General features: G+C 39.0%; 1 protein-coding gene across 3 annotated transcripts in view; it reads right to left on the reverse strand.

The window, feature by feature from the left end:
- The window catches only part of CSMD1 (CUB and Sushi multiple domains 1), a 1,887,231-nt gene that overhangs the window by 1,720,550 nt on the left and 152,016 nt on the right, over window positions 1-14,665 (reverse strand). The window lies entirely within an intron of this gene.

The following is a 14,665-nucleotide window of genomic DNA, read 5'->3' on the forward strand; positions in this document are numbered from 1 at the left end:
AACATATCACATGCTTAAGCTGTACTGTCCCAAAGCTTTTTTCAGAGTGTAACAATGCTCTTCATCATGCAAAGGCTGGATTCTTTTTCCCTCTTTATATCGAGGTGGTCTGCTGGCCGAGGTCTGCTCCATGTTTTACAGATAATCATAATATATAATATACAGGTAAGGTGGTCTTCTTTTTTCACTATATTGCTTTGAAGCTACTAACCCTGCACAGCTGCACATCTACTACTTGTCCATTATGTTCTATACTATACCACCGCAGCTGGGAAATTTACCTTGCATAAGACAAATCTAAAAATAAATTGAAACCTAGGAGACTTCAGAGTGCCATACATACCATTTTTAGAGGTAGTGGGGTACTTTTAAATCTGATCTAAATCTTACTGTCAAATCTGACGTTTATTGAGAGCTTTGGTCATTTCTTTAGGGTACTGTCATATATATATATATATATATATATATATATATATATATATATATATGGTGATTTGACACATTTTCCCTCCAGTGCAATAAAAAGTGCCAGAGGGAAACTGATCCTATTTGATTTTTAGCGGGCGGACCTGCAGGAACAACTGGACACCGTCTCATAGACAATTGATGCACTTTGTCAGGCATTATTTTTTGAGGGTCTGAAGGTGTAAAGATGACCTTCTCAGCACAATTTGACCCTTGATGTGTCACATGAAATATTGAAGTGCCACTAAACGTATTCATTTTTAGTTTTTGCCTGACACATTAACAGACAATCACGGCAGGAGTACAGCAGGTGGTGGATTCTCTGGACCTGTGTGGATAAAGACTTGAGCCGTGCCAGGGAGCGGGGTCTAATGTGTCACTGGTTTTCATCAAAGCTCGCCACAAAGCGGGATGGTCTTGCTGCGGCAGGTGGCACCTAGGTCGCTACCCCTGGCACGACTCGTCCACACAGGTAGCTGGAGGGTGACGTGGCACAGACGGAGACTGGCAGGATGTGACTGGCAAGGCAGAAGGACAAGGCAAGACACGGGAACAGGAAAGGCCGGAACTAGGAACAGGTACACAGACTCAGGAACAGTAGGAGCAGGACTTGACTCAGGCATAGGAATCACAAACAAAGACAGACAACCAAGATCCGGCCCAGGGAGCAGGGAGGAGCAGATATTTATGGACCAGAGGACAGGTGCAGACACTTAAACTAAAAGTGAACTGGCCCTATAAGAAACAGAGCTCCGGCGTGTGCGCCCAAAGAGCCGGAGGCACACACGCCGGTGCTGCGAGGACATCAGGGAGCAAGGACATAAGACGGTAAGTGACGTGCTGAGACTCTCATGCGGGCGTGTCCCACACTGCGAATCACAGCCCCGCCGACAGCGGGGACAGAAAGCACTCACGGCCGGCGAGTTCGACCGGAGCAAAACTGTAACAATGTGAAGCTTAATTTTTCCTCTGTTGGTGCTTTAGGATAGCTGAATCACTGGGAGGAACTTTCTGGTCAGCTTTTTGTTATGGTATCCTTCTAATAAATAGGGACTGACCAAAGTAAAGAACTCTTTTAAATGCATTGTCCAGGTATGTACTTTTTTCATAAAAAGGTGACATACTCATCTCCCTGATTCCAAGCAGCTGCTGTTCCACCATCTCCTGAACCCTGCTTGTCACCAATTCTGACTGGTAATAAGATGAGCTGACTGAGCAATGTGAATATTACTTATTTTTTTATATTTAATTTGCCTTAAGCCACATACAAAATACAGTGACCCCCCCGACCTACGATGGCCCCGACATATGATCAAATCGACATACGATGGCCTCTCAGAGGCCATCGCATGTCGATGTCAGCATCGACATACAATGCTTTTTTATGTCGGGGCCATCGCATTAAGTGCTATCCGGCAGCACAAAATGCTTAAGCTGCTGCCGGATAGCAGCTTAATGTTCCCTGTGTGGTGCGGTAAGTATTACTTACCCCTCCATGATGCTCCGGGGTGCCCTCCGGGTCCAGCGCTGGTCTTCCGGTGTCTTCTCGGCCCTCTCCGTTAACGTCAATACGCTGCTGCTCACGTCATCCAATAGGAATGGCGTACGCAGCGGCGTAATGACGACGCTACGCAGGCCCAGTAAGGCCTTGCGGAAGAAAGCAGAGGACTGGAGAAGGCAGCAGAGGACCGGAGAAGACAGCGGAGAGCCCAGCAGAGGCCCGGGGTCACCATCGGGAGCGGCGGGGACACCATCTCGAGCAGTGGGGACAGGTGAGTACAGCTTCCTATACTTTACATTGCACAAATCCCTCAATATACGATGGATTCGACAAACGATGACTCGTATGGAACGAATTACCATTGTATGTTGAGAGACCACTGTATAAGAATACAGATTGGTGCAGCTCACAATTAAATACTGCCTGAGGTAAAGTAGGCAAATACACCTATACCCACAATAATAATAATAACAATATTGAGAAAAAGAAAAGAACTGCCTACACCTCAAGGACAGTAATTGTAACATTTTTTTAGTTAGTAATTGGCTGAGACTGTGCTTCAAATATTGATATTGTAAATTTATTTAAAATATATCATAAAATGCAGAAAAATTCCCCTCGCAGGGCCCTTGTGGGGGGGGGGGATAATTACAAACATAGATCATGAGACATGATAAAATATGAATATAAAATAAATATAAAAAATTTTTTCTGAAAAATAAAATAAAACTGTAGTGTGACCGTTAGTCCGGCAATTCTGTCTGTCTGGTAATCCGGTACAAAGCAACAAAGTCCAGGGAAAATTAGTATGAACAAATATACATATGTCCAAAATGTTATCCAATGTAGGTCAATGGAATACTGTAAGAATTAATAAGGGAAGGAGAATATCGGAGGCTGAGATTGCGCTGTTGCAGACAAGTTCCAGGATACTAGTAGGTGTCTTAAATTCTTTTATTCACAATGGAATACTATGTAATACAATAATAGTATATTACCAGATAGTGAGATTTCTTGGTATACCTTGATATGTTGCGCTGCCCTGTGGGCACTTGCATGTACCGGTACGGCTGGTTTAGATGGCACTGGACCTGATGTTTACCGTGCAATGCTGCGGAGAACCGGAGATGTCAGCGCAGATGGTGTTCGCTGGTGTCCCTCGTGTGGATGGTGTCTGACGTCAGCAGTCAGTAGAAAGCGCAGGTAATACATGATCCAGGTTGAACACAGGGTCAGCAGCAAGGAATGGAACAGCAGATGGATCCCAAGGATAGTAGGTAAAACCAAGAGCAACTGGATTTTTTCACAGCGGATAGATAGATGCCGAAATCATTAGTTAAAAGTCCATGGATTACTAATAAGTCCAGTATAGCGGTCACACTGTATGCAAACAAGGCTAAACGTGTTTGGGGGTGCTATATAAAAAGTTTTCGACCCCTTCCTCAGTAGTTGAACAGCTACTGAGGAAGGGGTGTTATGTTCTTGGACAATCTTTTTAATTACAGTCTGTTTTTTCACACAGTTTGAGAGTAGAACACCACATTCAGATTGGACAATAAAACATCACTACAGCAAAACTGCACGTGAATACCATGTTGTAACATAATTTCAATATGTAGTAAAGTGACATGAAAAAACTTGCATTTCTAAAGTGGGTTAGCTATCAGTAAATTTGGGTCAAAACTGCAATAAAACCACTGGAAAAGTTCAGTGTGAAAACATTCTCAAAGATTGATACATTTGTATAATATGTGTTAACTAAACCTGTAGTAAATATATTCCGCGATGAGCTGAATTGAACAATTTTTTTTTTTAGTTTAGTCAAATTTCAGCATCAAACATAACTGTACGTGACTAATTATAGTTTACATACAAATGGAAAATTACAAATACTCGCTGTGAAATGCTTTGTAGTGTGAAGTCTAGTGAGGGTGCTATTACACGTAACATTTTTGTAATGTGCTTAAAATGTGTTAAAAACGAAAGTTTTTCGCCTAAAGTCTATCTGCATGTTATACGCCGATAAGCCGCTGCAGTTCAATGATTTAAAGTGGGCACTTGAAATCAATTAACCGCAGCGGCTTTTGCAGGTCCAGAGACCTGCTGTCGCTGCCCGCTTCTCTGCCCCTGCCTGTTCTGGGGTCCAGAGACCCCCACCGCCACTGCCCCATTGCCTCCCCCATCCACAGTTTTATAATTACCTGTTTCCGGGGTCCGCGCTGCTTCTGGCTCCGGCGTCTCCTGCGTCGTTGTTATGCGCTGCGCTGTGCAATGACGAGTGACGTCTTCAACGCGACGTCACCATCAGTGGCCCGGCGCACAGTGACAGCTAAGGATGCCTCCGGAGGAAGAAGCAGCGTGGACCCAGGGAACAGGTAATTATAAAACCGGGGATGGGGGAGGCAATGGGGCAGTGGCGGCGACGGTCTCTGGAAAGCCAGGGGGAGAGAAGCGGTGGCAGCAGGACTCTAGACCCCAGGAAAGACAGGGGGAGAGAAGCGGGCAGTGACGGCCTCTCTCCACCTGCCTTTCCTGGGGGCTTCTGTGGGGTTAGAAACAGTTTATCAGGGTATACACATACACACACATGCATCCTCATTTTACCAAGGATATTTGGGTAAAAAACTTTTTTTACCCAAATATCCTTGGAAAAATGAGGGTGCGTGTTATAGGCCGGTGCGTGGTATACCCCGATAAATATGGTATTTTAAAATTTTGAGTAAATGCATGCAATTGGCGTTATTGAACCATTATTATTGATTATCTGTGAAAATACAGTGCATTTAGCTACTTATTACAAAAAACAAAAAAAACAAAGTACATCCATTTCACATACATTTTTACACTTATATTAGAATATACTTTGATTTGGGTTTTAAAATCTGGCACATTTGACACTGGTCGCTCACTCTGCCCAACCATTTTGGTGGTTTAGTGAATGCCAAGTATTTTTTGGCACAGACTATCATTTATTTATTTATTTTTTGGCTCGATTTAAGCCCTGCCTCCTTGCCCGTGCATTTCTGAAATGACACCCCATTTAAAAAAAATTACACATATAGCATACACTATGTAAAAATTATTTTGAGAATGTGCATCAATGTCAACTAATCCAACTGGTTCATTAGGATCACTTATGAAAGATCAGTCAACAGATCATATTGCTATGAAACAAACAGTTCAATGCACCAACAATGAAAAAGAAAATCCGTGTACTGTGCAGTTTACTTTTAGCTTATGCCTGGTAAAAGCGACAGTATTTTTATGATAGAAAACTGTTGGGAAAATATACGTTTTTGTAAACATTATCTGATTATCCATCAACAATAAAACTACTGTTTTTATTGTCCTTTAGAGAAGGTTGTTTGTTCATAGACTGTTTGAATGTATCATTGCTACCTGGCCATTTAGAATTTTCTCTTTGCAAACAATGAACTTTGTGAAACAATCGGATATTATCTATGACTAGAGTACAGCTTATTTTCTGGAGGGGGCATTTAATTATTTTGTTTTTCATGTAGAGTGTTATTCAAAGCTCATAAAGTAACAATGGGGGGGACTTTTACATTTGATTTAATGTAAATATGCAATAGAGATGTACATTTGATTTATTTCTAAGTGGTGGTGAAAATGGATAGGACTATTTGTGTATTCTGGCTTATTTTCATATAATGGTGGTGTCCATCAGAACTAAAAATGTAAAAAGCCACAAAGGATGCATGTAAGGCGTTATCTAGTCTCCAGGCTGAACTAGATAAAATAATTTTACATAATTAAAGATGAAATGAGAAGGTTGCCAATTATGCTTGAAGGATGCCTTCTAGAGAAGTCAGCTTAAGCACCGAGACAAGCTGAAGTGGAACAGTCTCAACACATACACTTATGAAATTACATACACAAATGACTAAAGTCACTACCTCGCCATAGTGGAAATGGGCCTGAAGCAAACATTTATTTGGTTGCTAGAAATAAAAGGAAAACAAGTGAGTTGGAAACAGGCTACATTTTAACAAAACTCTCATTGGACTACAAATACATGTACATCATAAGTATTAAAGGTCTACTTTGCATATTTTGTAAAGTGTTGCTCAGATTGTTAATATTTCTATTAAGTTAAAAGAACAAGCACCCAAAGCTTAGTTAGTTCTATAAACAACTAAAAATATAGTCAGGTTTCCTTCTTAAACAAAAAACCTATACTTACCTCTCACTCGGTCTCCTTGGCCTCTGGTATTGCTGCTCCAGGTGCTCCACTTCCCTCTGCTGGGGCCTAATATGTCAGAGTTCTGCTCCTCACTGGCTAAGGCAGGACACCATTGCAGTCAGTGATTGTCTGTAGACATGAGCGAATTTTTGGAGAATTCGATTTGGCAGATTCGCTGAATTTCCCGAAAAAAATTGATTTGGTCCGAATTTATTTGCGGCAAATTGCCATTAAAAACGGCTATTACTGGGCTACATAGAGCCTCAATAGGGCTGTAGAACACTTTACCTTGTTGCAACGGGCATAGGGAGTTTGCCGGGGTAGTGAAACAATACTGTTATTCAGTATGACATGCAGATTACAGGCATCGCTATTAGAATCACTGCCACAGAGCGTCGGGATGTGGCAGCAGGGTCGGAAGCATATGGCGTCACAATTGAAGAGATTAAAGAGATTTAATTTTTATTTTAGTTAATTTTTTTAAATTTAATTTAAATTTAAATTTTTTAAATCCTTTTTTGAGGACCTATTCTGGTGGGCATAAAACTGGCAGTCCACCGGGAGGCGAAGTACTACCTGATGACAAGATGGCTGCTGCTACCTGATGGCTGGCTGCTGATAGGCTGCATGCTGCATGTGATTCAGGGTCATCCCGCCTAACCGCCTTCCCAGAGTTCCTTGCCCCATGTCCTCACATGTGGATCTGCCATCTAAGATGCCCTGGAGCCTGAACCACAATAAATTGAGTTTAATGAAGCAATTGGTTTAATCTAATCGTGTCGATGTTCGTATTTGTTGCAAATCGATTTTTCCTGAAATTCGTAAGGAATTTGGAATTGTCAGATTCGATTTGCTCATTCCCAATTGTCTGAGCAGCAATGTGATAAATTGGGCTTTAGCATCAGAAAGTGATGTTCATATCAAACTGGTCGGTGGTAAATAAGAGGTTAATATACTTTTTTTCTTGTTTAAGCAGGCAGAATTGTTTTTGGAAAACCCTTTTTGCTAGACACTCCCTTTAACATCGACTTTTAGGTCCTTGGGCAATAATGTCACTTGACCCTTTAACCATTTTTGAAGTTCACGTCTCTCTAACTTTGGGTCTGTGGGACACTTAGCACTGGGAACTACCAGTTTGCTGGGGACTCAGGAGACATCCCATGATGTAACATATACAGCTTCCATGAGGGACATCCAATCATTTGATGATGTTAGTTTTCATATATAGAGTGATACCATACATAAGTTATTCATATATGGAAACTGGAACATCATGAGAATATCTCAATAGTTTCCCTTCTGGGATTGGGCAAAATATTACACTGTATGCCCAAACAGTGAAATATCTTTCAACTTTCCCTTTGAGGGATCTGCTGTAGTGTGTATGAGAAAGGTGAGACTGGATGCCTCTGAAATAAGGCAGAACAGGTGGAATGTAATATAACAGACCCAAGTATGGCTAAATGGAGGAAGATTGAAGGGGAATCTTTAAGAATGCTTACAGAGGGCATGAACTAAAAAGTTTGTTTAGAGGCCTGCTACAGACTGAAGCCCATGGTTTGATATTGAATTAACTGTAAACTATTTTGCCCGTTATATTTACAAATTTATATATCACTATATTCTAAATATTTACGAAATTGCGAAGTACCAATATTCGTGGTAAAAGTTTGCATTTCGAATATTCGTGCTCAACACTAATGCTGGATGATTGTGAATTTTCCCATTCAAATGAATGGGATGAATTCTAGCATCAGTTTCCCTCCGGTGCATGTCGGAGGGAAACAGTGCCATACGCATGATATATGTGAACCCAGCCTATCAGGAACATTTTTGTTTTGTTATCTTGTGCGATCTGACCTGTGTCTTTGTTTCTAGATGCCACAAACATGTGATGTGTTCAGCAAAACATAGGCAATTTATAAACTGTTTTGAATTTGACCACTGTTCTATATCATATGAAAAAGAAAGAGCATGCAGGAACAATATATATATATATATATATATATATATGTTGTTATCTATGTATTTTCATTTGCTAGATCAAAAATGTATGATCTGGAACACAAATTCCTAGTAGTTTATTTTAAATTAGTTTCTAAAAGTTATTAATCAGAGCTTCGAAACAGAGGAAAATGTGGCTGTGAGAAGAAGAAAAGTAATTAATCAACTAAAAAAAATGTGTAAGTACAAGTGTATGAGATCTAATAATCCGTACGTGTGTTTCCTATGTGGTTAGCCTGGGGAAGGCAATTAATAATTTCTACTTTCTCTAGAGTAGACTCCAATAACTATAGGGGAGGAAATATACTAATATGAAAGTGTTCCATCCACTCTCATTATTAAACCTTAATTATTCTATGCATTTAATTCTGAAAGTGCTTAATTTTATACATTAATATTCCCTTTCTTCTCATCACTAAGTGGCTTATCAAAGTGCTTCATTTACATTCATCCAAATTATTACACTTTAACAGAATACATTATTGATGAAAAACATACAAATTATGACATAATAAATATTTTTTTTTGCTTCAATAGGATATGTTGATATACTCTTTAGGTTGCATTACATATTTCATATTTTATAGACAGCTTTAACATTGAGAACTGCTGCATGCCTGCATACATTTGCAAATTTTTGGATTGTTTGAGGTTAAAATTTAGAAAACACCCTAACGCTTTATGTGTTCAATTCATCTGAGTTTTGATATATCCCCATCATGACTATCACTAATATAATATGTAAATAATGATTGGGTGAGAAATCCCTGTTATTGCTGATTGTAAGACTTTATTTTTTCTGATGGGAATACATTTAATTTCCTATTTATAAACAACTAGTTTAGACTGATTTCCAATTAAGTAACTAGATTTCCATCTGATATGACACAAAATTATCATATACAGATGCATTATACAGTGAATTACACAGTGTCCTTTCCAAAAGTAAATTCTGCTCTTTGTACGGGAGTTCTGTTTCTGTGCATTAGAGTGGGATGCCTAACAAGATATCCTATCAAATCCATATACCTTATAATGGCTGCTAATAGGGATTGTCTAAAGCACTCAAGCCCTTTATTGGAAATCAATAGAAATTGCACCTTTGAACATTACATAAAAAGTAGTGTAAAACAGTAAAACATCAGATTGTGCTCTCCTTCCTCTCCATGCTAAAAAAAACATGCATAGTCAGTCAAGTGGCGAGTTTCTATCTGTGCTGATAAAGGGAGTGTGATTCAATTCATACACCTCAACTGGAATATCATTCAATCTTACTATTGTTATAGTTATATTATTCAGTCAGAGGCAACATTGTGCTATGCATTTATCTCTCAGCTTCTATAGGTGCAGAATTAAGGAGACCCCCCATCCCTATAAAATACCCCAAACAAAATTGGATACTCCCAGGTGCTGACCAGGCTTCAATATTCAGAAGACCGATAGAGGACAGTAGAAATACTAAAGAATTTATTTGTTGTAATACAGACAACACGCTTCAAGGCGTTTAACCCCTCTTCCTCAGGTCTTATGAGTATACATGCTGATCCCTCAGCTTTTAGACAGATCCTAGTGTAACAACTGAAGGTGAGTTGAACTATGCCAAAGCCAATATCTGTTCCAAAATGTTTTCAATATTTTTTATACATGTACATCGAACATCTACAAGTGGGCATAATAACATTTTGTGTAGGAGTGCTTCTTTTAGTACAGAGCTGGTTGTCTCTTAAAAGGGAACAAGGCATTTTTAAAGAAACATCACCTTGCTTGTATAAGCTATTTGTTGTCTGTTGAGATTAAACCAAACAACATGGTCTACTAGCACGTCTTCAAATCAGCCAAGGCTGCCATCCTGTGCAAAGTTTTTCAATGCTATATATCATCCTTTGTTGGTAGAAGCCAGCACTGACCTTCTGGCACCAAAATTATTTTAATAATCTTTTTGAAATTTGGCAATATCAGTGGCGTGACATTTTTTTAAATATAATATGTAAGCGTAACCAATTTTTCTAGTACCTAAGGAACACTATGTACAGTGCATGAAGAAAGGGTAACACAACAAATTCACTTTCATTCACTATCAATTCAACAATTAAAATCTAGTTTCAACATGCGCGTTTCCAATAGTTTCTGTGTTTTCGTAATACTTGCTTCTTTAGTTTTCCATTAAGTACGTTAAAAAAGAAGGAACTTTTTCAAGGATAAAACAAAAGCCTGATGACACTTTACAAGTACACAGTGTTGCTTATACTTGATAATTCAATTGGTTGCCAAGGAAATAAAGAGTGGTATAATTTCAGAAACATATTGCTTCTATAAAATGCCTAAAAATCATTTCGATTTTATTCTTGGGAATTGTTTTCAGTATGACTTGAAAAGACATACAATTAATGGTGGTGAAGTGTCAAAAGCACCGGAAAGACTTTGTGTATAGTATTGTAGTTCAAATTTGTGAATTATTATACACTTCCTCGGCACAGCTGGACATATCGCGGATGATGAGAGCTCAACTGTCTGCCTTGTATGGAGTTCAGAGCCTCCACCATGTGTGTAGATGAGATAAACACAGCTGCCTCTTCACTGACTTTCCTGCATCTCTCAATAAGATGAATGCTGGAGTGAAACACTTTTCTATGCAGATGAGCAGCTTATACTTCATTTTACTTTCTTCTTCAAGCTGAGGATAACTGGCTAAACTGAATCTGCCGCTCAAATATGTTTGTGGAACATTTATTTTTACAGGATTTATTTGAAATGATACGACTGTATTTTCTATACATGTGTATGCCTAAGCATGTTTGCTTCTTGTATTGCATTATTAAAATGCTATCAGAAAGAAAAGACATTCATTCATCTGGATCAATATTCAGATAACATTAAAATTAAGCATTTGTGCTAACATGAAATATGCATATGTTAAATTCTTAGGTTTGGCAGAAAATGGAGTCCCTTAAAAAGTGCAAAATGCAGTTCACATATTAACCCCTTAAGGACCAAGGACGTATGAGTACGTCCCGCTCCCGTGATATAACGCGGGGTCCCACGGTGACCCCGCATCATATCACGGCGGGCCCAGCGTCATAGTGAAGTCGGGACCCGGCCACTAATAGCGCGTGGCACTGATCGCGGTGCTGAGCGCTATTAACCCTATAGCCGCACGCTCAAAGCTGAGCCACGTGGCTAAAAGTGAAAGTAAAAAGTGCCAGTTAGCTCAGTGGGCTGTTCGGGACAGCCGTGGCGAAATCTCGACATCCCGAACAGCTTGCAGGACAGCCGGAGGGTCCCTACCTGCCTCCTCGCTGTCCGATCGCCGAATGACTGCTCAGTGCCTGAGATCCAGGCATGAGCAGTCAAGCGGCAGAATCATCAATCACTGGTTTCCTATGAGAAACCAGTTATCAATGTGAAAGATCAGTGTGTGCAGTGTTATAGGTCCCTATGGGACCTATAACATGGCAAAAAAAAGTGAAAAAAAAGCAAATAAAGATCATTTAACCCCTCCCCTATTAAAAGTTTGAATCACCCCCCTTTTCCCATAAAAAAAAAACACAGTGTAAATAAAAATAAACATATATGGTATCGCCGCGTGCGGAAATGTCCGAATTATAAAAATATATTGTTAATTAAACCGCACGGTCAATGGCGTACGCACAAAAAAAAGTCCTATCAATGCAAAAATGGTACTGTTAAAAACTTCAGATCACGGCGCACAAAATGAGCCCTCATACCGCACCATACGCGGAAAAAAAAGTTATAGGGGTCAGAAGATGACAATTTTAAACGTATTAATTTTCCTGCATGTAGTTATGATTTTTTCCAGAAGTACGACAAAATCAAACCTATATAAGTAGGGTATCATTTTAATTGTATGGACCTACAGAATAAAGATAAGGTGTCATTTTTACTGAAAAATGAACTATGTAGAAACGGAAGCCCCCAAAAGTTACAAAACAACGGTTTTTTTTTCAATTTTGTCGCACGATTATTTTTTTTTCCATTTCACCGTAGATTGTTGGGCAAAATGACTGACGTCATTACAAAGTAGAATTGGTGGCGCAAAAAATAAGCAATCATATGGATTTTTAGGTGCAAAATTGAAAGTTATGATTTTTTTTAAAAACGAAAGTGCAAAAACGGAAAACCCCCTGGTCCTTAAGGGGTTAAAATTCCATCTCTGGGCAGTCAATATTGGTTTCATAAAAGTAGTTTTAGAAGCCCAAATTTCCATATTATTCCACTTGCTGAATAAACTTGGCAAGTTAGAGCATGTTACACAACAATAATAATTACAATCTTATCAATATTGTTATTTATTGAAGTAGTAGCAATAGTATATTAAAAGTTTTTAATAATATTCCACTTGTGTGGGTTGTAGACTCCATCTCATGCTACCACTAGAGTGAAAGCACCGTCAGCATTCAAAAGTGATCAAAACATCAACCAGGAAGCATAGGAACTGAGAAGTGGTCTGTGGTCACCACCTGCAGAACCACTCCTTTCTTGGGGTTGCCTTGCTAATTCCCTATAATTTCCACCTGTTGTCTGTTCCATTTGCACAACAGCATGTGAAATTGATTATCAATCAGTGTTGCTTCCTGAGTGGACAGTGTGATTTCACAGAAGTGTGATTGACTTGTAGTTACATTGTGTTGTTTAAGAGTTCCCTTAATTTTTTTGAGCAGTGTGTAAAACCTGGTGACCTTTTTTAGTCACACAGATTTGGCCAATATAGTCATATAGGCAGAGATTTATCAAAACCTGTGAAGAGGAAAAGTTCCCTAGTCACCCATAGTAACCAATCAGATTGCTTCTTTCATTTTTAACAAGGCCACTGCAGAATTAAAGAAGCATTCTGGATGGTTGCTATGGGTAAATGGGCAACTTTTCTTTGCATGGGTTTTAATAAATCTCCCCCCATAATTTCTAGGTATCGTCGATAATGAAAGGGTCTAAAAAGAGAATATAAATGCAGCTCTACATGCAGTTCTTTCGGGTCCTCAGCTGCTCGTCACCAGTTCTTTCTTCCAAGATGACAGGTGCAGAACGTGTCTACTTAGTTTAACCATTTTTTTTCCTGTCCCATCAAAAAAAAATTTGTATTGGACTTTTTATATTTTGAAATTTCACAACATCTCCCCTTACAGTAAAAGTAATTTATTGTACCAATTCTGGAAAAATCACATTTTTTATACTACTGTACATAGTTAAACAATACCAGGATTTCTCTTCTTTGATCAGCTCCAAAAAAGATGCAATAAAAAGTGACCAAAATGTTGGGGTCACTCCTGTGGCCAGTGGTCTACAGAGCAGGCATGTGTCTGGGAGAAGAACAGGAAGCTCAGAGCAGCAGAGATGGCACCGTAGGAATGTCACCAATGGGTTATTAGGGCAGGATAGGTGAATTTTCTCTCCCTCTTTGGGGACATTTAGATATAAAAATATTCATCTCTTTAACCTGTCTGGGTTTCCACCCCTTCTCTGTTCCAGTATTGCTTCTCAGCAAAACAGCTCAGCTGATATTAATAAGCAGCTCCTTGCATTACCATCCAGCCCCGCCCCTGCTGGGTCCTGGCTATTTAAGATGCAGAAGTTCAGATTGTCTCTGCTCTTGCATGGTCTCTGAACTCCAAGAACATTTCTGTTGTTCCTGTTTGTGATTCCATGTATGACCCTGGCCTGACTGACATCCACTCTGGTTCCTGATCCTGGTTCTGGCTAAGTTGCCTACCAGTAACCTGACTTTGGTTGTTTCTGAGTACCTGCATCAACTTTTGACCCCTGTCTGTGTGTGTGTGTGCATATGACCAAATCCCTGGATTTCTCTCTTGTTTGTTATGTTTGGTTATGAAATAAATGCCATTGGCAGTAACAATCCAAAGTGACAAAATTCTATAATTTTGTTACACTCTGTATTAATTTTACAAAATATTGAAGTCCTTAACCAAATTATTGATAAAGTTAAGTAAGTGTAAATGCATGTGTATCATCAGAATGCAAAAAATAAGAACAGCAACTTTTTGTGAATGTAGCATTTATTTTTGCCATGCCCATTTCTGTAACCAATCTCAATTTTCCTCTCTTGGCATTGTTGACCTTTACGTGTTAATGTAAAAAAAAACTAAACAAAATGCATGATTATGTCAGTGCAAAACCTAAGTAAATATTCCTAGGGATATGGAGAACTTATTATGCAAATGATGTTCACTGATAAATTAAGTTAGTTGTGATATTTATATCAAGAGCTCTTAATATCATTTCAAATCAAGTGCCACTTATTCAGGTTCTGAGTGCGGCAATATTTACTTATTTATTTTTATTACTGTGAACATTTGCACACTGTATGTTATTTATAGTATAAAGTAAATGTTACTTAAAATGTCAAAGATTAAAGACTTTAAGGGTGTATCACACAATTGAATGCTTATTTCAACTACTTGTGGCTTCTTAACTTATAAATATTTGTACATGCTCTAATTCCTTAACTAGAGGTTGTC

Source organism: Hyla sarda, chromosome 3 (assembly GCF_029499605.1).
Source record: "Hyla sarda isolate aHylSar1 chromosome 3, aHylSar1.hap1, whole genome shotgun sequence".
Classification (NCBI taxonomy): Eukaryota; Metazoa; Chordata; class Amphibia; order Anura; family Hylidae; genus Hyla; species Hyla sarda.